Source organism: Mirounga leonina, unplaced genomic scaffold, assembly GCF_011800145.1.
Source record: "Mirounga leonina isolate KUSES-001 unplaced genomic scaffold, KU_Mleo_1.0 Mir_129, whole genome shotgun sequence".
In the NCBI taxonomy this organism is placed as follows: domain Eukaryota; kingdom Metazoa; phylum Chordata; class Mammalia; order Carnivora; family Phocidae; genus Mirounga; species Mirounga leonina.
In genome coordinates this window covers 50,835,973-50,856,920 of record NW_023270323.1, presented here as the reverse complement: position 1 = coordinate 50,856,920, position 20,948 = coordinate 50,835,973, and positions in this window count along the sequence as shown.

Here is a 20,948-nt window from a genome sequence, read left to right as displayed (position 1 = left end):
CTTTATTAAAGCCATTCTGTGGAGACTCTGAATTCAGCACAACACAGGGTCTACCTCCAGACTGACCATTAAGGCTCTGCCGGATTCAACAATTCCTTATCTGGAAGTACTCCTTTGCTCTTGGAGAGGCTTTGCACACAATACTAACAGCATCTTTTATCACAGGGCTTTAAAGTGTCATACAGCTGCAATTTACAATCTTGATTCGCGAATGGAGATTCGGAAAGGCGAAGGGATTCCAGATCCTATTCTTTGCTGCCCTCATTAAGCTCACAGGGTTCTGCCCAAGCCCTATCTGAGAAGAAAACAGTGACACAGATAACACCGTCCATCTGGGTCACTGCAGCAGTTCCTAGTGATCCATCTGTACTGATCCGAGAGACGCGGGCTGGGAACAGCGATTACTGTGCCCTCGACTCACCTTGATCTCCTCTCTTCCGAACTCCTGCTGTACTCATCCTTAATTCACACACTGGGCACTTCATCATTCACGACTCTGCCCTGTTGCTTAACCAACTCATGTTCATTTATTTCAACCGGCACACAATCATGAAACATTTGCTGGAAAGAAAGCATTGTTCTAAACATGCAAGCATGTGTGTTTTCGTTTTCATCTTACTCATGTAAATGCTCCCATGTTATTCAAAAAAGAAGAAAAGCATTGAAGGAGACTTGGTTTTCTACTGCAGTGAGGAAACACGGAGCCACTGTTCTCAGGAATTCAAACCTAGGAAAGAAGACAGTACTTACAGGTTGTTCATTAGGATTCTCCATAGATATTCCAGCTCTTCTCTTTTCCTAGATATATGACTAAGTTGAAATTACTAATCCTCTCTTTAGTTGAATGTGACCATGAGACTTCTTTGGCCAATGAAACATGAATGGAACTGATGGGTATAACTTCCAGGTGAAAATTTTGAGAGTCAGTAGGCAATTCACCACTTTCCTTTTGTGCAACCTTAGTGATCATAGAATTATATGGTACTGTAGAGCTGCCATGAGCCAGGGTCTTAGGCTGTCCGCTCTGAACAGAGCCCCTCTCCCAACCCTCAGTGAGTATGTAGCATGAATGAGGGAATAAGCTTTCACTGTATTCAATTACCGTGATTTTTAAAAACAGCTTTATTAAGAGATAATTAACATGCCACAAATTTCTCCCATTTAAAATGTACAGTTCAATGTTTTTTAGGACATTTATAAAACTGTGTAACCATCACCAGAATCTAATTTTAGAACACTTTCATCCGAACAACATCATTTAGAAGATTTCATCAACAAGAAATCTTGAACACATCAGCAGTCACTTGCCATTTGTCCCTCATCTTCCCAGCCCCAGGCAATCACTAATCTGCTTCTGTCTCTATAAATTCATCTATTCTGGCCATGTAACATAAATTGGCTTGTACAACATGCAGTCATTTGTGACTGCTTGCTTTCACGACACATAAAGTGTTGGAGGTTCATCCAGGTTTCAGTATCTCAGTACTGTGTTCCCTTTTATTGCTGAAAAAATTCTATGTACATACTCCATTTTGTTTGTCCACTCATCATGTGGTGGAATTTGGGTTTTCTCCACTTTTTGGTATTTATGAATAATGCTGTTACAAACATTTATGTGTTGATATCTATTTTTGTTTCTCTTGGAATTTCTCTAGGAGTGGAATTGCTGAATCATACTGTAATCATATTTACCAGTTTGAGGAACTAGCTGAACTATTTTCCAAAGGGAATACACCATCTTACATTCACATCAGTCGTGCATGGAAGTTTTTCTGTCTTCACATCCTCATCAACAATTGTTACTGTCTGGCACTTTTATTAGAGTCAATTCAAGTGGGTAGTCAGTGGTATCTTATGTGGTTTTGATTTGCATTTCCCTAATGAGTAATAATGTTATGCATCCTTTCATGTACTTACTCATCATTTGTACATCTTTTTTAGAAAAATGTCTATTAAATTCTTTGATCATTTTATAATTGGTATATATGTCTTGTTATTGAGTTTAAAGAGTTCATTATATAATCTATATGCAAGTCCCTTATTAGATCCATAATTTAAAGATGTTTTTCATTTTGTGGGTTGTCTTTTTACTTTCCTAATAATGTGTTTGCAAGACAAAGGTTTTTAATTTTTATAAAGTCCAATTTTTTTTTATCACTTTTGCTTTTTGCATTGTATCCATGGACCCACTGCCTAGGCCAAGGTCCCAGAGATTTACTCCTATGACTCCTTGTAAGAGTTCAATGGTACTAGCTCTTTTATTTCGATCTATGATCTATTTCAAGTACATTTTTATGCATGGTGTGAGGTCCAAATTCACTATTTTGTATGTTTATGTCCAGTTGTCTTGTTTGTACCATTTGTTGAAAGGATTCTCATTTCTCCCACTGAATTATCTTGGCACCTTTGTTAAAAAGCAACTGACCATAAACATAAGGGTTAATTTCTGATCTCTTAATTCTACTCTTCCCATTTTAGTCTACGTGTGTCTATCCTATGCCAGTACCACACTATTAGTTACTGCAGCTTTGTAATAGGTTTTGAAATCTGGTAGTGTAAGTCCTTCAACCTTATCATTCTTGTTTCAAAATTGATTTGGGTAGTCTAGATTTTTGCATTTCCATGAATTTTAGGATCAGCTTGTCAATCTCTGAAAAAACGGGGAAAAAAAGCCCTGCTGGAATTTCAATGGGGATTGCATTAAGTCTGCAGATCAATCTGGAAAGTATTGCCATCTTAACAATATTGAGTCTTCTGATCCATGAACATAGGGTGTCTTTTCATTTACTTAGATCTTCAAGTTTTTCAACAACGTTTTATAGTATTCAGTGTATAAGTCTTGCACTTTTTTGGTAAGTTTATTTATTTATTTATTTTTTGAGAGAGAGAGAGGGCACAAGCAGGGAGGAGGGGCAGAGGGAAAGAGAGAGAATCTCAAGCAGCCTCCACACTCAGTGCAGAGCCCGAAGGCAGGGCTCCATCTCAGCACCCTGAGATCATGACCTGAAATGAAGTCAAGAATCGGACACTTAACTGACTGAGCCACCCAGGCGCCCCTGCTAAGTTTATTTTTAATAAGTTTTAATCTTTGGATGCTATTGTGAATGAAATTGTTTCTTTCATTTCTTTTTTTGTATTGTTCATTGCTAGTGTATAGAAATGCAATTGATTTTTGTATATTGAGCTTGTATCCTGCAAACTTGATGAATTTGTTAATTAGTTCTAGTATTTTTGTAGTGGATTCCTTGGGATTGACTACACAGAAGATCATGTTGTCTGCAAATAGAGATAGTTTTGCCTCTTTCTTTCCAATTTCATGACTTTTGTTTCTTTTTCTTGCCTAATTGCCAAGGTTGCTAGAACCTCCAGTATGATACTGAAGAAAAGAATCCCTGCAATTTTGACATTGGTTGTTATCGCAATATAACCTTGCCTTTAATGCACATATTAGAAGAAAAAAATCAAGATAGATTCCATTTATTTTTTTTAAAGATTTTATTTATTTATTTATTTATTTATTTATTTATTTATTTATTTGAGGGGGGAGAGAGAGAGAGCAGATGAGTGGGCAGAGGGCCAGAGACAGAGAATCCCAAGCAGACTCCTTTCGGAGCACAGAGCCTGATGTGGGGTTCAATCTCAAGACCCATGAGATCATGACCCGAGCCGAAACCAAGAGTCGGACACTTAACTGACTGAGCCACCCAGGCGCCCTTAGATAGATTCCATTTAGTTAGCAAAATCAGGAAAGGGGCGCCTGGGTGGCTCAGTCGGTTAAGCGACTGCCTTCGGCTCAGGTCATGATCCCAGAGTCCCGGGATCGAGTCCCGCATCGGGCTCCCTGCTCGCAGGGAGTCTGCTTCTCCCTCTGACCCTACCCCCTCCCATGTACTCTCTCTCATTCTCACTCTCTCAAATGAATAAATAAATCTTTAAAAAAAAAAAAAAATCAGGAAAGACTTTTGAAAGAATGACCCAGAGAGCCTAAGTCTCAGAAGGATGGAAGGGAAGCCATTCAGTATGAAAAAATACAATATTGAGTTTTCTCCCTTGACTTAGAGTCAATCTGTACAGGAAGAGCAGAGAGAAGACAGGAAATACAAGTTAGGAACAGAATCTTTGTGAAAAGCCATACGGGAAAATTGAGAATGAAGATAGAAAAATCAATTGGGAGGTTCTTGCCAAAGCCTTGAGAGGAAATAGCAAGTGCCACAGCTAGTAAGTAGTTAGTGCTGCCTGTCCCCAGATCTCTTTTGTGCCCCCAGAGCTTCAACAGTACCTAGACTCCAACTCCTCAGGCTTCTGGAGCCTCCCAGCTCCAAACTTGACAATATTTACTAGTTACTGAGAATAAATCTGATGGTGAGCCTCGTTCCTGTCTCTATTTTTATATTGGACCCCAATATCAGAAACAGTATGGTTTTTTCCACTTTTCAATTTGCGAGATTGCCTTTGGCATTCTGTGATCTTTTCTGCTTTGCCAGAAGCCCAGGAATCAATGTGCCTCGCTGGTGTTTTTCACATGGCTCCAACTCATTCCTCATCTAGATTTTCTCATCTCAGCTAGACTGCCCGTGAAGTAGAGCCCAATGTCCTCAGCTCCTACCTGTGGCCCTGCGACCTTTGTCCCCATGTACACAAAAGCAAGACACAAAGGGCCAAAATTCCTCAAATGAAGTTTTGTTAATTGATTGGTTTGTTTGATTTTGTTTGTTTTTACTATGCCCTAGGGATATACACAAGAACTAACAAGCTGCCAAATTTTAAAAATCTGGCAGTTTTGCTGTTGTGATCTTCTTTTGAATCAATAATTACGAGGCGAGTGGTTTCTCTTCTAACAATAATTACCGTCACTGAGTCCTAGGCAATGCGCTAGGTCCTTTAGCCTGCTTACCGTTCACCACTGCAAAGTAGTCCACAGAGGACACTGAGACTAAGAGAGGATTTACTAGCTTACAGCCACAACTAATAAGTGCTGGAGCCAGTGTTGGAACCCACATTTATCAATTTGTCTCCAAAACTCACATCCAGATCTTATAGCCTACTGTCTTTTTGGGTCGAGTTCATCAAACCCCTTTTAGATTTCTGTTCTTGTATTGTTATGATGCTCCTTTTCCCTGCAACCCTTTTTTCTAGAGTGTCAACCAATGTCTTTTCAGGCGTGTACTCGGCTTAGTAGGCTTATTTGTATTCAAGAACCCTCTAAACTGACTGATGGTCATTTCATTAGTCTTGCCCCACGCAGGCACCATCTTTTTTAGGGTCCCATGTTAGATTGAATTTCCTGAGAACAGGGTTGTCCTCAGAGCCAAGAAGGGCTTAACAAATGATGCATATATGAACAAATCAATGAAATGGATGAATTTATGAATGGACGAGTTTAAGAGCTCCTTCTTGCAATTGGCGTTTGCACTGTTTCGAGGCAGTGTCACCCTTTAGCAGAAAGAGCGTAGAGCCCAGCATGGAAACTGAATCCCAGCTTCATCACGTACAAGCTCTGTGAAGATGGGTGCATTACTTCACCTTTCTAAGCCTCAGATTGCTCATTTGTAAAATGAGTAATAATCATAGGGCATATGGAAGGCCCTACGAGATAATGAAGGTAATGAATGCAATACAGAGTAAACGTTCGTTTAACATTGTTTCCCTTCCTTTCTCTTCCCTTTCCTGTAAGAGGAATGTTGCAACCCGAGTTTCCTTGTCTTGAGCTAGTTCTCTTTTGCCTGTGTGAGGTACGCTACCTAGCATCTAGAAATGGCATTTATCAGTGCTTGAAACTCAGATTCTGGAGACAGACAGCCTGCATTAAAATCCAGGTCCCCGCACACCCCACCTGTGTGATTTAGGCAAGTACCTTGACGTTACCTTGCCTCAGTCTCAGTCTGGAAAATGGGAATCATAATAGCTCCTTCTTCCCAGGGATGCCAGCTTAGAATTAAGTAATATCTATAATTCCCATAAAATCACATTATTGTTTGTTTTTGGTAGTGATAATAATAATACCACTACTTCAGGCACTTAAGTAAAAGATGCCTGCAATGCTCTTCTTGGAGGAAGGATTCTAACTGAATCTCTGCCTACTTCATTTGCGGCTTCTCTCCACCTCCTGGATGTTTACTACTCGATATCATGTGCTAATTGTCTATCTAAACTCTCTGGGTTGTTTGCTGCTGAAAATTGCCCCCAAGTACTTGCAATATCCTGAAGTAATTCTGTCTCAACTTTAGGATTTATTCATTTCTGTCCCATTTTGAGATATACAGAGTTCTACTCTTCCGAAATGAAGTGGTCCCTAGGTCCCTGAGTGAAAGACTATGCTTTCAGGGATCATTTCTATAGCTTGTTCCTAGGTCCCCGAGTGGGGTGCGTGTGTGTGCATGTGTGTGTGAATACCTCTCACCTCAGTCATATGTTTTCTGATTTCTTTGCTGTGAGCAGTCATTTCTTATTTCCAGATAGCAGCCCTTTCTCTTCTAATTCATTGTCTCTAATCTGCTGTGGTTTTGCCAACCAGAAAAATCCACCTCGTTTTAATTTTGTATGTAGTTAAGTGTGAAGAGACTCTGACAGAGAGCCTCTGGGGATCTCCCATGAGTCAAGTGAGTGTCAGTGTGTTAACATTGTAACATATTGTCTGGCTTCTTAGAGAATTCTTTTTAGCTCCCTTTATTATTTTCCACTGTGGCCCAGGAGAGGTGAACTTTGCCAGAGGTGAGCCTTAGAGAGGTGGAGCAGGATTATTCTAATTTTCTTTTTTTTTTTTTTTAAGATTTTATTTATTTATTTGACAGAGAGAGACACAGCAAGAGAGGGAACACAAGCAGGGGGAGTGGGAGAGGGAGAAGCAGGCTTCCCGCGGAGCAGAGAGCCTGATACAGGGCTCGATCCCAGGACCCTGGGATCATGACCCTGAACCGAAGGCAGACGCTTAACGACTGAGCCACCCAAGTGCCCCAGGATTATTCTTATTTTCTTACTAGGAATGCAAAAAGCATTCAGTTCACCTCTTATCCATAGCATCCAAATTTTCTGGGCCATATAAGAGCAGAGGAAGTGTACTATATATTTGCTGGTTTGAGGTAGGTGAGCATTTGACAATCTAACCTCTAAACCTCTTTCTAGCGTTTAGAGAATTCTACAGCCTAAGTCTAGATGCAGGGTTGACCGTATCTCTTCCTGGGTTCCTGGCCCCAGAAGCCAGAGTAAAGAACTGTACAGAGCAATAGTGATGGCAATGTCTAGCACCCAGTGGTATCGGAGCCATGGTTATATCCCGCAAATGGTACTGTGGTGGCAGGGGTGGAAACGCTCTTCTAGATGTCTGTTCCCGTGGCACCACAGGTATGGATATGCTCCCATTTTCCAAGCCTGGTTCTCTCTAGCCCTCCCACAATACTGTTACTATGCAATAATTTTCCAGTAAATTGCTTGTATGCTTAAGCCAATCAGTACCAGTTGTTCAGGTTTTTCTCAGCCAAGAACCCTGTGTACAACTTATGGGTGATTTCTTATTTTTCTATCTAAATCATATATAAAGCAAACACTTGATTTCAAACCATAGTTTAGCCATATATTGGGTTATGGTCAGTAAGTTTAACTGTTACAATCTTATTAACCCAATTATTAAGGGTAAGCATCAAAGATCTATTTTAACTTCTACTTCCTATTTAGTTTTACTGGTCTGAGTACCTGAGAACCTAGCAAGTAGTGTTTAAATCATTTTTAAAAAGTCACTTTTCCCCCTATGTTTTCCTCTACAAGTTTCAGGTTTTTAGGTCTTATATTTAAGTCTTTAATCCATTTTGAGTTGGTTTTTGTGTATGGTATAGGATAAAGGACAAATTTCATTTTTGCATATGGATATCTAGTTTTTCTAACATTTATTTTTTTTTAAAGATTTTATTTATTTATTTGAGAGAGAGAATGAGATAGAGAGCATGAGAGGGGGAAGGGTCAGAGGGAGAAGCAGACTCCCCACTGAGCAGGGAGCCCCATGTGGGACTCGATCCCAGGACTCCAGGATCATGACCTGAGCCGAAGGCAGTGGCTTAACCAACTGAGCCACCCAGGCGCCCCAGGTTTTTCTAACATTTATTGAAAAGGGTATCCTTTCCCCTTTTTGTCTTCTTGGCACCCTTACTGAAGATCAGTTGACCATATATGCATGGATTTCTTCCTGGGTTCTTTATTCTGTTTTATTGGTCTGTATTTATGCCAGTACCATACTGTTTTGATTACTGTAGCTTTGCAACATAATTTGAAATCAGAAAGTGTGATACTTCCAACTTTCTTCTTCTTGTTCAAGATCACTTTGGCCACTTGAGGTCTTTTGTGGTTCTATATCAATTTTAGGATTATTTTTTCTATTAGTCTTGGCGATGAGTTTTAAAACATAAGCAAAAAAAGCAAAAATAACTGACTGAGTTTACATCAAACTAAAGAGCTTCCATAAAGCAAAGGAAACCACCAATGAACCTATGGAATAGGAGAAAATATCTGTAAAACATATATCTAATAAGGTGTTAATATCAAAATATAAAAGGAACTCAATACAACTTAAAAGCAAATAAATAAATAAATAAATGACCCAATTAAAACATGGGCAAAGAAACTGAGTAGACATTTCTCTAAAGAAGACATACAAATGGCCAACAGGTACATGAAAAGATGCTCAATATCACTAATCATCAAGGAAACACAAATCAAAACTATAATGAGATATCACCTCACACCTATTAGAAAAGTTATTATTAAAAAAAAAAAGATAACAAGTGTTGACAAGGAGGTAGAGAAAAAAGAATCCTTGTACACTGTTGGTGGGAATGGATATTGGTACAGCTTTTATGGAAAACAATATGGAGGTTTCTCAAAAAATTAAAAATAGAACTATTATATGATCCAGCGATCCTCTTTCTGGATATATATCCAAGGAATTGAAATCAGGATCCTATGTTTATTACAGCACTATTCACAATAGCCAAGATATGGAAACAACCTAAACGTTCATTAATGGATGAATGAAGAAAATGTTATACTTACACGTACTGGAATACTATATTCAGTCTTTAAAAAAAAGAAAGAAATCCTACCATTTGCAACATGGTTGGACCTAGAAGACATTGTGCTGAGTTAAATAAGGCAGACACCAAAAGACAAATGAAGCATGATCTCACTTATATATGGAATCTAAAATAGTCAAACACATAGAAAGAGAGAGTACAATGGTAGGTTTCCAGGGGCTAGGAGAAGGGAAAAGTGGAGGGTTCAAAATTTCAGTTATGCAAGATAAGTAAGTTTTGGAGATCTAATATACAGCATAGTGCCTACAACTAACAATACTGTATTGTATGCTTAAAATTTGCTAACAGTGTAGATCTTAAGTGTTCTTACCACAAAATAACAATCATCATCATAAAGGGGGCAGGGAGAAACCTTGGGAGGTGATGGATATATCTATGCTCTTGATGTGGTGATAGTTTCATGGTATATACTTAGCCCCAAATTCACTGAGTTGTACACATTAAATATACACAGCATTTTACATGTCAATCATACTTTAGTAAAATGTTTTCAAAAATCACTTTTTTAATGAAAAGAAAGAATTATAGAAGTCTTTCTAAGGAAAGGTCAGTTTAGGGTAACAACTACAATGTCCTCACTCATAGGAAGTACATCAGAATTATTTTTTGATAGTGGAAGAGAAAGGAATCGAGATGATTTTCTGCTACTTCTGGGACAATCTTCCACAATTTGACATTAGCATTTGTGTTGAGGTATGGTAACTTCTTAAAAGAGTGGTAAGATCTACAGTCAAATACGAACTCAAAATGAACACAACTAGTTTGCTGTCCACTAACTCCTAAAAAGATTTCAAAAAAGAGTTGGACAGTTTTTCCATGACCTAAGGCCTGAGATATGTGTTGACTATATCCCAACGTAAGTATTAGATGCCAAAGATATGTGTGCAGGGTGGGGGGGGTGGGGAGTGGAAAATATTCATGATGCTGAGAGAGAACCAGAGATGAAATGTGGAAAAATAATAACGTCCTTTCTCCTAAGGACATTTCCAATTCTAAGTTCCAATTTTTCCTGAGATTCAATTCCATTTCTACCCTTGCATTCTGTATAAGATCCTATATTCTAAATAAAGAAAGAAAAATAAAATCCTATATTCTTAAAAGAAATTCCTTATTGGGTTGAATTATTTACCACTAAAAAATTTTGTCTGCACCTGTGTAGCTCAGTCAGTTAAGCATCCAACTCTTGGTTTCAGCTCATGTCGTGATCTCAGGGTGGTGAGACTGAGCCCCACCTCAGGCTCTGGCACTCAGCCGGGTGTCTGCTTGAGATTCTCTCTCTCCCTCTCCTTCTGCCCCTCCTCCTACACACACGTGCGTGTGCATTTGCGTGTGCTCTCTCTAAATAAATAAATAAGATCTTTAAAAAAAAAATTTGTCTAATGTAGAATTACATCTGTATTTAGTGTCTTTTATTTTTTTTTAAAGATTTTATTTATTTTTGAGAGAGAGAGAGCACAAGCAGGGGAAGCAACAGGCAGAGGGAGAGGGAGAAGCAGGCTCCCTGGGGCTCGATCCCAGGACCCTGGGATCACGACCTGAGCCGAAGGCAGACGCTTAACCATTTGAGCCACCCAGGCGCCCCTGCATTTAGTGTCTTTTAGAAATGTTATACACAATTATATTTTTAAAATAAAAATATATATTATAAATATAAACAAAAAGGTAAACATATTTCTACACTATCATTTATTTTGAGAAGAAGAAAATAAGTCCCCTAAATTTTAAATTTGCTCCAAAGGCTCCAAATGATAGCAGAATAATCTTTCCATTCTTTCCAAGAAGTGGCAGGAACTCAGAATTTAAAACCTGTGTTTGAATCATTTGATTTGTAAATGTTTCTCAAAACCTCAAAGCAAACATAAATAGCTGCCTATTCTTTACCCTGAACTAAATGTAAATAACCTGTCAACTTCTGCCTGTTGTTTTCTAAATCTAGGCAATAGGATCATTTACATTATGTATTGATAAGTGACCTAAGAAGACATCTGGTGCAACTCTGTAACTAGTTCAGGCTAAAGGGCTGTGATGGGGCCATTATTTTGTGAAGTAAATTCTAGTAAATAACAAATACAAAGTAGAACCGCAAGAGTGGAGAGGAAACGGGAAAAGGCAAACCACTGTATTTTTTTTTTTTAGAAAATAGAATCCATAAAATTATGTTTAGCGAGACTGTGATAGAATAATTATTTTCAATTTTTACAGGGAAAATATCCAGGAAAAAACATTTTGCCCCATTAAAGTCTTTTTGTGAATAAAAGTAAAATCACACATTCAAGCTTAGTACTATTCAAATATAAGCATTTAAACAATGAGATGATTGGCTTAGACAATATATTTAAGATATTTGGGCCATGTCAGTATGGAATACTATAAAGAGCCTATTTCTCTTAGTTTATTCATGTGGATTTAGTGTTGCTTGGTAAAAAGACCCCATCTAATATAACAGGGAGAGAAATCTGGTTCACATTCCAGCTTTGCCATTTACTATCTGAATTTGGACAAATTATTTAAACTCCCTGAGCCTCTTGTTACTCATCTACAAAACTGAGCTGTTAATGAAATTAAAGGATATGGAACTTAGCTTTCACTCAATAAAAATATAGAAAACAATATAAATAGGCAATGTAACTAACATTGCAATCCGAGTAGAGTGCTTTATACCCTCAATTGTTTGGCTCATCTAACAACCAGTGTAAATTTTATAGAGAGGTGCAAACGATGCCCATCAATTTGGCCAAATTGATCCAAGATTGGGATCTTATTATACATTGGTTGCCATGTGATACATTGTAATTAAATCCATGGTTTGGTGTTCAGAGATTTAGTTTTAATACTGGCTCTGCCATTCACCAACTGAATGAACTTGGACATGCCACTAAAATCTCTTGATCTGCTTTTTCATATTTAAAAAAAAAAAGGTGGGCAGGGGGAGTTTAATTAATGCAGAACCTACCTCTCAGGGTTAGAATCAAAATGAGTTAATATGTATGAAAGAGGTTTGTAAAAAGCAATTCTCCAAACAAGTATCAGATGATAGAACAAGAGAGAAGAGGATGTTTAAAGGTACTGTATTTAAGATTAACATCATGATGAGGAAAATATTTGACAATCATAAAATGAAAATAAAACATTTGACTTAGAAATATGAATTAATCTACAAAATTTTATTAAGCAAGTTACCTTACTTTCTTCTACTTTGTGTGGTATGCATAGTGCTTGCAAAACAATGTGTTTAGAAGGTTGTAAGAGGCAGACTGATCAAAAAATATATTAAACAGATTTGGAAGGGGGTGGATATAAAGTTAGAATTTCTGAGTCATGAAAACATCAGATAGCAATTTCAGAAAGGTGTAACTTTATTTAAAACCAAGCTGCTGTGAATTCTATCATGCTGCAGACTCCTCTGAATCAACAGTCTCTGTTGGCAAATTGTTAGGCTGACAAATTCTCACACACACCAAAAATTTCCATTTTGTAAACAAGTTAAGTGGGTTCCTGATGGTCCAAAAGCAGAGTCCTCATCTGAGTGGACCTGTATCATCCATTCCTCACATTAGCCAAACAGATTCAAACACTGATCACCCAAATCCGAGAGCCACCTTGAACATTGGTGTAATATTAAATTTGATATTCTTATCAAGTCTGGGAAACACAAAAACACATCATTGGCTTCATTGGCTAGATTTCCTGAGATAGTCAGAAGAGTATGGTGTGATAATTTGGTCATCTTTATAGCACCAGGGGCTCTATTTCCACTTCTATCCACATGGACAAATACAGAACACTGGTCCAGAAGAAGCCAGGATATTTGATGTATAGAAAAGTGAATATACAGGCCAAATACAGGTTGAGTGATGGATCTTCCTTCTGCTGGGTCAGTGTCAGTCACAGGGGTTCTGGTTGTGTGCTTTATGATCACCAGCCCTGTCATCTAAGCAGGATGAAATGGCCAAGAGATACAGCCATGCAGATGAGTGAAAAATCACCACCATTGCAGGGAAGGGAAGTAGGTGAGGTATATTTGCATAACATGGACTTTGGACAGGACAACCCGCACATACATCACAAAAGGTGATGTTTGCACCCCAGAAAAGGTATACAAGGGACAGCAGTGTCCAAAAAGGGACATCAAGTGGAGATATTAGAGGTGTTGGGCCCTGGCTCCAGAAATTGTGGGATTAAAAGAACTTAACACAGTGTCTAGCTTACAGGCACTCAGTATATCAATATACTAGATTAAGTTTCCTTCCTCCTGTTTTATAAAACTACTTGGTGTGGGGGGGGGCATTATCATATATCAAGGGGAGTTGGATCCCAGGACCATACTGTTCTTCCTAGCAGTATGAGTACAAAGAACCTAGCAGTGATTGCACCTTTGAACAGCCCTGTTTTTATCAAGGGCTGGGACCATCATTTCATAAAGATCAGACGCCTTTCTGTAGTCTTCTATCCTGCTAATTGGGGTGAGAGGATAGAGAAAGAAATACCTGCCCTTGATCACAAGCTTGGTTCCAAGCCCATTTTCATGTACTTTTATCTTCCAATTTCTAAATGCTTTAAACTTTCCAGCCAACTGTGAGGATATGGGTTTACCTGTGGTCTTATGAGGAAACAACAGAACCCAGAGAAAACAAGGACTCTGGAAGTCTTTGTCATCCAATCAACATCCTGTAAGTTGGAAGAGTCTAGTCCTGTGTGATCTTGCAGACCATAGACCTTCTCTCCCATAAGGAAAGCAGAAGTGATAACCAGCCTTCCACACCTGTGAACACAGGCCTGCGCATCTATTTTCCAGGTTACTAAAGATGTCAACTAGGGCCAGACCCAGGCAAAATTAGAAAACAGAAGAGGTTTGTTGCCAAGAGGGCTGAGATAGGAGCCACAGTACCTGGATCCCCAATCCAGCGTTAGTTATATGACCTTGAACAAGCCCTTTCTCTTTTTTGAGCCTTGGCTTGCTCACGTGTAAGATGGGAGTAATAATAACATGTTCAATATTTGATGAAGAGGAGAAAATGTAAAGTGTTTTAAACAGATATATAAAAATAAAACCGTCTCCAAGCTTTAAGTCAGGGCCTGGTTTCCACATTCAACCAGCTTCTCCCCTCCTCCCTCCAGTTTCTTTCTTTCTTTCTCTCTCTCTCTCCACTGGTATAGCCAACATGGCCTCAGGGCGGGAACTAAATCTAGTTAATTCCTAATAAAGTGTTAGTGCCATGGTTGACACTCCCCTTATGCCACTTTCATGCTAATGAATGAATCTCTGGTTTTAGAATATCAGATGTTAGCAAGAGACAGAACGCTTCGAAGAAGGTAGGAGAGGGTGTGTGTGTGTGTGTGTGTGTGTGTGTGTGTGTGCACATGTGAAGAAGGGAGGTGGCTGATCAGGTGCCTTTACGTAGAAACCTCCCTGATAACCCAAAGACAGCATTTGGCTCTACGTATGCAAAGCTGGCTGTGCAGGGAGCCCTTTAAAACACCGCCCCACAGAAAATGTGAAATTCTTTCTCCTCTGCATCCTTGGTCTGCAGTGACACTGGCAGATGCTAAACTTCGGCCTGTCTAGAACAGTTAATTAGGTTATAGAGGCTGCCAAAAATCCCAAAGTCATCCTAAGAAAGTGCAACACTTTGAGATGTGAAGCAAAGGTCAGGAGACACAAACACCAATCTGATTTTTAAGAAAGAAACCACCAAATAAGTGGGGGGGGGAGGGGGAGGAAGAAAGGAAGGAAGCAGGTCGCTGACAATCTGGCAACTTCTTATCAGTTTCCTATAAACGTTGAGATTAGGCATAAAGTGGTCCTGGCTCTTTTCTCCAGTAATAAATACTATACACTTATAAAGGCTGATACTGTAAGAGATACTGTATATTCATAACCTGTTCCAGAACTCTCAAGTCCATACTCCTGGGACATCAGGAAATCTTTCAGAGACCTCCTTCCTGCTGGAGAATGTTCCCACCTGGGAGTAATAAGGCTGGAAAGGGGAAGGAGAGAATTTGCTAAATGGAATCAGTTGAACGAACGCCTGGGCATGTTCAAGGCTCCTTTATTGGTTGCATCAAATTATGACAGAGGAAGAACTGCTGACTGCCCCCTGGTTCTCAGTAGTGGAGAGGCAGCCTTAAAAACCTAGAGACCCAGTTCTTCCAAAAGGTTACCCCAGAAAGCATGTGCTGGGAATGGGGTGGGGTCAGAAAATAAGTGCAGTGCGTGGGACTTCACTGCCACCAGCAGGACCCAGGAGAAGTGCAGGCCAGGAGGAGGTCAGGAGCCGCCTACAGCAGAAGCCCCAGGTGGGAAGATAAAACTTGCACCTGAGCTGCTTTCATCCTGTGCCTAACAAGCCCCTTTCAATCTCAAAGATTTGGAAAAACTGTTCCTCCTCTCTCGAAAACAGGAGTTCCTGCCCCAAAGCTCACACTCCAATTAAGGATCCAAACACACCCTCCTCCCTTCCCCCCACCCCGCAGTACAATCACACTTTTATTCTACGAGGTCCTCCTTTCTCCCCTGGAATTTGCAGTATTTCAGCAGGTGCAGCGAGGGTGGAACGGAGATGGCAATTTTACGCCTGGGTCCCTCCGCATCTCGCGTCACCCCGGCAGTAGACCAGACCCCTGGCGCTCCCACCCCAACTCCACTCGCGTCCACTCTGGCCCCGTCGGATCGGCGTCAGGTGGAGCCGACTCAACGCTATGAACGGACTTGGAAAAGCGGCCACCGGGCAACTCTGATCTCTCGCACCCCGCCTCAATCCGTGGCCACCTGCACTTTGCGGGAACTTGCGCGGAGCGGCGCCCCCCAGAGCCCCCAAGGGCCTGCCGGGCCCAGGCGCGCACCGGGCGGCGCGGGGCTGCCGGAGCCGCCGAGCTGGCGGAGTGGCCCGGGAAAGCTCCAGGGCGGGGGCAGGAAGGACCCCTCTGGAGCCCAGAGGCCTCGGGAAGGCTTCCCGCGGAGATCCGCTCTTGGAAAGGTTCCGCGACCACGCGGCGAGGAACACGTGAGCGACGCGCCTTCGCTATAAAAACCCCCGCTCTGCTGAGCGTGAGGCTAACGGGGCGGCAGGACTCAGCCACCTGCGCCGCCACAGGCCGGGCCACGGCGACGCTCCCTCCAGGACGCTCAAGGTCCCGAGTTTTGATGCTTCGGGCCCTCGGGGCCGGGCTTAGCGCGTGCGTCTAACTTTGAGGCCGGAATTGCCCGCACGTAGGCAGAGAGGCGCCGACGCGGGTAGGCGTGCATTCCCGAAAATGCCCAAAGATGGTTTGACCTTTAGGAGAGTTGGAGGAGTCGGAGGGATCGCGGGATAGTTTCTTTCTTGTTCTCCACCAGAGAGACAGCCACGAGCGCTCGGGATCGTCCCGAAGAGGCCCGGAAGCCCATGGGCAGCCCGAGGCCCCCGCGCCCCCGCCCCCGCCGCCCTTTAAGCAGAGGGTGAGTCCTGCGCCCCGCGGGCGGAGGTTCCCACAAAGTCGGGACGCCCATCGCAGAGAAAGTTTGGTCTGCTCTCTGCCGCTCGGTCCCCGCCGCCTGGGCGACCCCTCTCCCCGCGGCAGGCGCGGGCGGGGAGATGGCTGCGGGCTGGGCGGCCGGCGCGGGCGCCTCCCGGCGCAAAGGGGCGCCGCGCGCGTAGCCGCCGCCACGCTGCCCTCCAGCCGGCTGCTGTGCTGAGCCCCGGCAGCCGGCGAAGGCGGACGCCCAGAGGGCCAGGAGGCGGCGGCGTCAGCGGCCCGAGGGTCCGTATGGCCGCTCCCCGCCGGCCGGTACTGTGCGCCACCGAGCTCGCCCGCGGCGCCTCGGGCTCGGGGCGGCTCTGAGCCGCGCCGCCTGCGGGGATCGACTAGCTGTTCCGCGGAGCCGCGGGCAGGAACCGAGGACCAGGAGGCGGCGGCGGCGGCGGCTCTTCCTCCCAGAGGGCGATGTGGCCGGCAGGTGCGGGCACCAGGCTGCCCTGTCCCCGGGACTCCGCGCTCCGGCGGGCGGCTTTCTCTGGGAACCTCACCGCCCTGCCTTCTCACCTCATGCCCGCCGGCCGAAGCGTCCGGGTCTTCATCAGCGCCAACCCTGAAGGTAAGTCCCTCGCTCAGATCTGTCCGTCAGTCCTGTCCGTCCGCGCGCCGGGAGCCCGACAGTGTCCGCCGCACAGCCGGGGGCGCCGTGCGTGCCCGGCTCTCCCTTGCTCCTGCCCCGAGCGCGTGGGAATTTCATTTGAATCACTGGTATTCTCCCCTTGCTCAGCCCCTCTGCCCGCTGACTTCCCCTAGGACACCCAGGCTCGCGCCCCCCACCCGGGTTACTCTTTCAGGTCGAGCTAAGAAACGTCCGAGGCAGTAGCCGACGCTTCTGGAAGCCCCATCCTGCCACCACCGCCACCCTTTCTCTGAGCGCGTTCCTTCTCCGGGGTTACCGTAAACGCAAGGAGTAGTTACCCCTCGCTCCCGGCTCCGCTTCAGGCTCCTGAATGAGGGCTCCCTCCTTTGCTACTTGTTCCCGCCCGGGCGAAGTGAGCCTGGGGTTCCCTGAGACTCGCCGCTTGCGAGCGCGATGGTGCCTTTTGCTTTGGAGCGCAAAGGAATCCTTTGTAAACCGAAGGCCCGCGGGGGTTGGGAGGAAACACGCGGTGAGGCCTCGGGATGGATGGGCGCTCGCTCTGTCGGGCGCTGGCTTTTTGGTGGAGCGCTCGGGATGAGCTCGTCTCCACATTTGGACCCCGGGCTTGATTTCCCGGCCTTCTCAGTCGTGTACCTGCTCAGGGCTGGGCACCTGGGAGGCGCAAAACGCAAACTTGTTGATTTATTGCATTCACAAATCACAGCGGCTGGGCGCGGGGGGGGTCGTTTCTCTCTCTCTTTTTTTTTTTTTGCTCAACTCTGCTTTTGAGTTCTAGGACTGAATGTTAACTTTCGTTACTACTAAGGGAAAGTAGGATGTATTTGACTTAAGCTGGATAAAACTGCAGGAATTGCTCTTTTCTAGAAAAAGTAACTGTTCGGTCATAAGATAAATTTGTAGGAGACTTTCTTTTATGCGCTGTAACAAGCCTTGAGTCTGACAAAAAAAGTAAAAGGAAAAGTTAACAATCATTGGAGAGAGTCCTTTGAAAACCCAAGACTGGTTGCTTATGAAAAAGCACTTAGGACTAACAAAAATAACTTTCTAAAATAGTTGTAAAAAACAAAACAAAAAACAGAAACGTCAGGTAAAGATTACATTATGACAAGGGGATTAAGGAAAAAAATAGGTAACGCACAGTCATTAGTAATAGAGGGAATGTATACTTTTGAGATGGGGGCACGACTGACCTATAAAGTTTACAGCTCACTTTCACAGAATTTACTACTTTAAGGAGGCATTTAGGAAAGTATTGTGCACGCTTTTAAAATCCTTTTAAAAATCTCAGGTATGTCTTCCAGGATTTTAACTTAAATCTGAATAAAGAAAACCGTGGAAATATGCAGCCTATTTAAAGGTTAGGAAAACTCTGCAACTTAAGTGTTCACTGTTCTTTTTTTTTTAATGTTGCTGAAACATTTTTTTAAGTGGTTGAGAGAATTGTGTTAGAAAATGTTTAGTCTTAAAATTTTCAATTCTTCTAAGCTTAAAAGAAATCTCATGAGAAGTGTTTAAGTCTGCTGATGTAGAGCTAAATGACTGTTTTTCTTTAAACATGTTGCTTCTAAAGTACTGTGAAAATTTTGTTAATATTATCAGTAGTTAGTTCCTTTAAATTTGTGTTTCCTTTAAATAAAAACCAATGATCGTGAGTTTATGTTAAGTCAGCTTAATATTGAATTCATATTTAAGATTAATGTCATTTTTCTTAAGCTTGTACATGCGATTCTTCAAATTTTCTAGTTTCTGAAAAGCTTTACCATGTATTACTCTTCGGAAAGCAAACGGGAGGAGGGAGCCGTGACCCTTTCGTGTCTTCTAGTCACTGTTTGAGTCGTAGAGCTTGCACATTGATCTGAAAGGGCCAGAAATGTGCTACCTCAGAAGTTGTAATAGGGGGCAGCATCTCAAATTTTATCCACATTGGAGAGCCGAGGGTGTACTGAATAGAAAAGACAGAGATGGGTATTTTTCTGGACTTGTGCATGAAACCTTGAAGCCTTGATAAATGCTCTATCAGGGGCAGCATTTGTCCACGAAGTCTTTATGGATGCAGTTCAGGAAGCAAATGGTTGTGTTTCGGTTCAATCCAATCTTAGATTCTTGGCCAATACTCAAGAGGCTCTTCACTGTCCAATTAAGACAAAGAACATTATCTCATGCTTTTCTTTACAAGTGGAAATCAATTGATGCTCTAAATAAAAGCTTTGTGTTGAACTCAGAGCAATATGTTTAAGAATCCAGCAAGGGTCTCCCTTAGATTATTAATAGGTCTTGGCTTTAAAAAGCTTGTGTGGACTTTACCCATCAGTAATAAAGGTAACCTATGTCTTTCAAATGGAAAAATTACTTTCCCATATGTTAGCCCATTCAGTATTTTAATTTTGATTTCCATTGTCCAAACCTGTGAGGATGCTGGGCCAGGGGCTGTTCTGGGGTACAGATAAGGAAACTAAGGCTGCGCCCGGTTAAGCTCCTTGTCCGCACTCCTATGCCAGAATGAAACAAGATAGGAGCCTTCAGGGCGCCTGGGTGACTCAGTCGGTTGAGCGACTGCCTTCGGCTCAGGTCATGATCCCAGGGTCCTGGGATCGAGTCCCACATCGGGCTCCCTGCTCTGCGGGGAGCCTGCTTCTCCCTCTCCCACTCCCCCTGCTTGTGTTCCCTCTCTCGCTGTGTCTCTCTCTGTCAAATAAATAAATAAAATCTTAAAAAAAAAAAAAAAGATAGGAGCCTTCAGGGGACTCAGAACCTCTCGCCTGATACTCTGGCCCAGCCTAGGTTCAGGCCAGATTTCTGTAAAGTATCTTATCCCCACTGGACAAGACAAGTCAGCTGGATCTAGTGGATGAGAGTTCTCCTTATTCTTGAATCTGGACAGCCAGAGCTGAGTAGCAGGAGGGGAACATGGCTGGCTGCCCTGACCCGCTTCACCTGCATCAAAAGGTGGTATTAAGGGCATTCAAGGAAATTTCAGAATGTTCTGGACTCTAATGGACTTGTTCCTATCCGTAAGTATGTCTGCATCTGACCAGTCCCCACCACATAAAAGACCCTGGAGAAATATCCCATGTGGAGGAGGGAATAGCATTGTGCCAGATTCTCTGACACAGATAGGCCTTGGACTTCATCTAGTCCCACCTTCCACCCAACGTAGAAATTCCATCTGTGGCATCTGTATTAATCCTTGGAAGTCTTGTAGTCACTTAGCCACTGTCTCTCTGCCAGAATGGCACTTACACCTCCTTGGAACAGTGATTCTAAAACACATATAAAATCTTCCACTGTGATTAGCCTGAATTGTGCATGAATATGCAGAAGAGAGGAGCCAGCACAATTCTCTCCCTATGTTGAAATTCACAGAGGCCTAATAGGTAATCTCTTTGCCTCGATTCTTAACCGGTTTAGAACAAAGTCAGTCTTAACTTGGGCTGCTGCAACAAAATACCATAGACCAAGTAGCTTCAGCAACAGACCCGTATTTCTCACAGTTCTGGAGGCTGGAAAGTCCAAGGTCAAGGTGCTGGCAGGTTTGGTTCCTGGTAAGGGACCTCTTTCTGGCTTTCAGGTGACCATCTTCTTACAATGTCCTCACGGGGCAGAGAACAGAAGCTCTGGTCTTTTTTCTTTAAAAGGGATGCTAATCCCATAATGGAAGCCCCACCCTAAAGACCGCCTCTAAACCTCATCAAACCTAATTACCTCCCACAGGACCCACCTCTAAATACCATCACAATAGCTGTTAGGGCTTC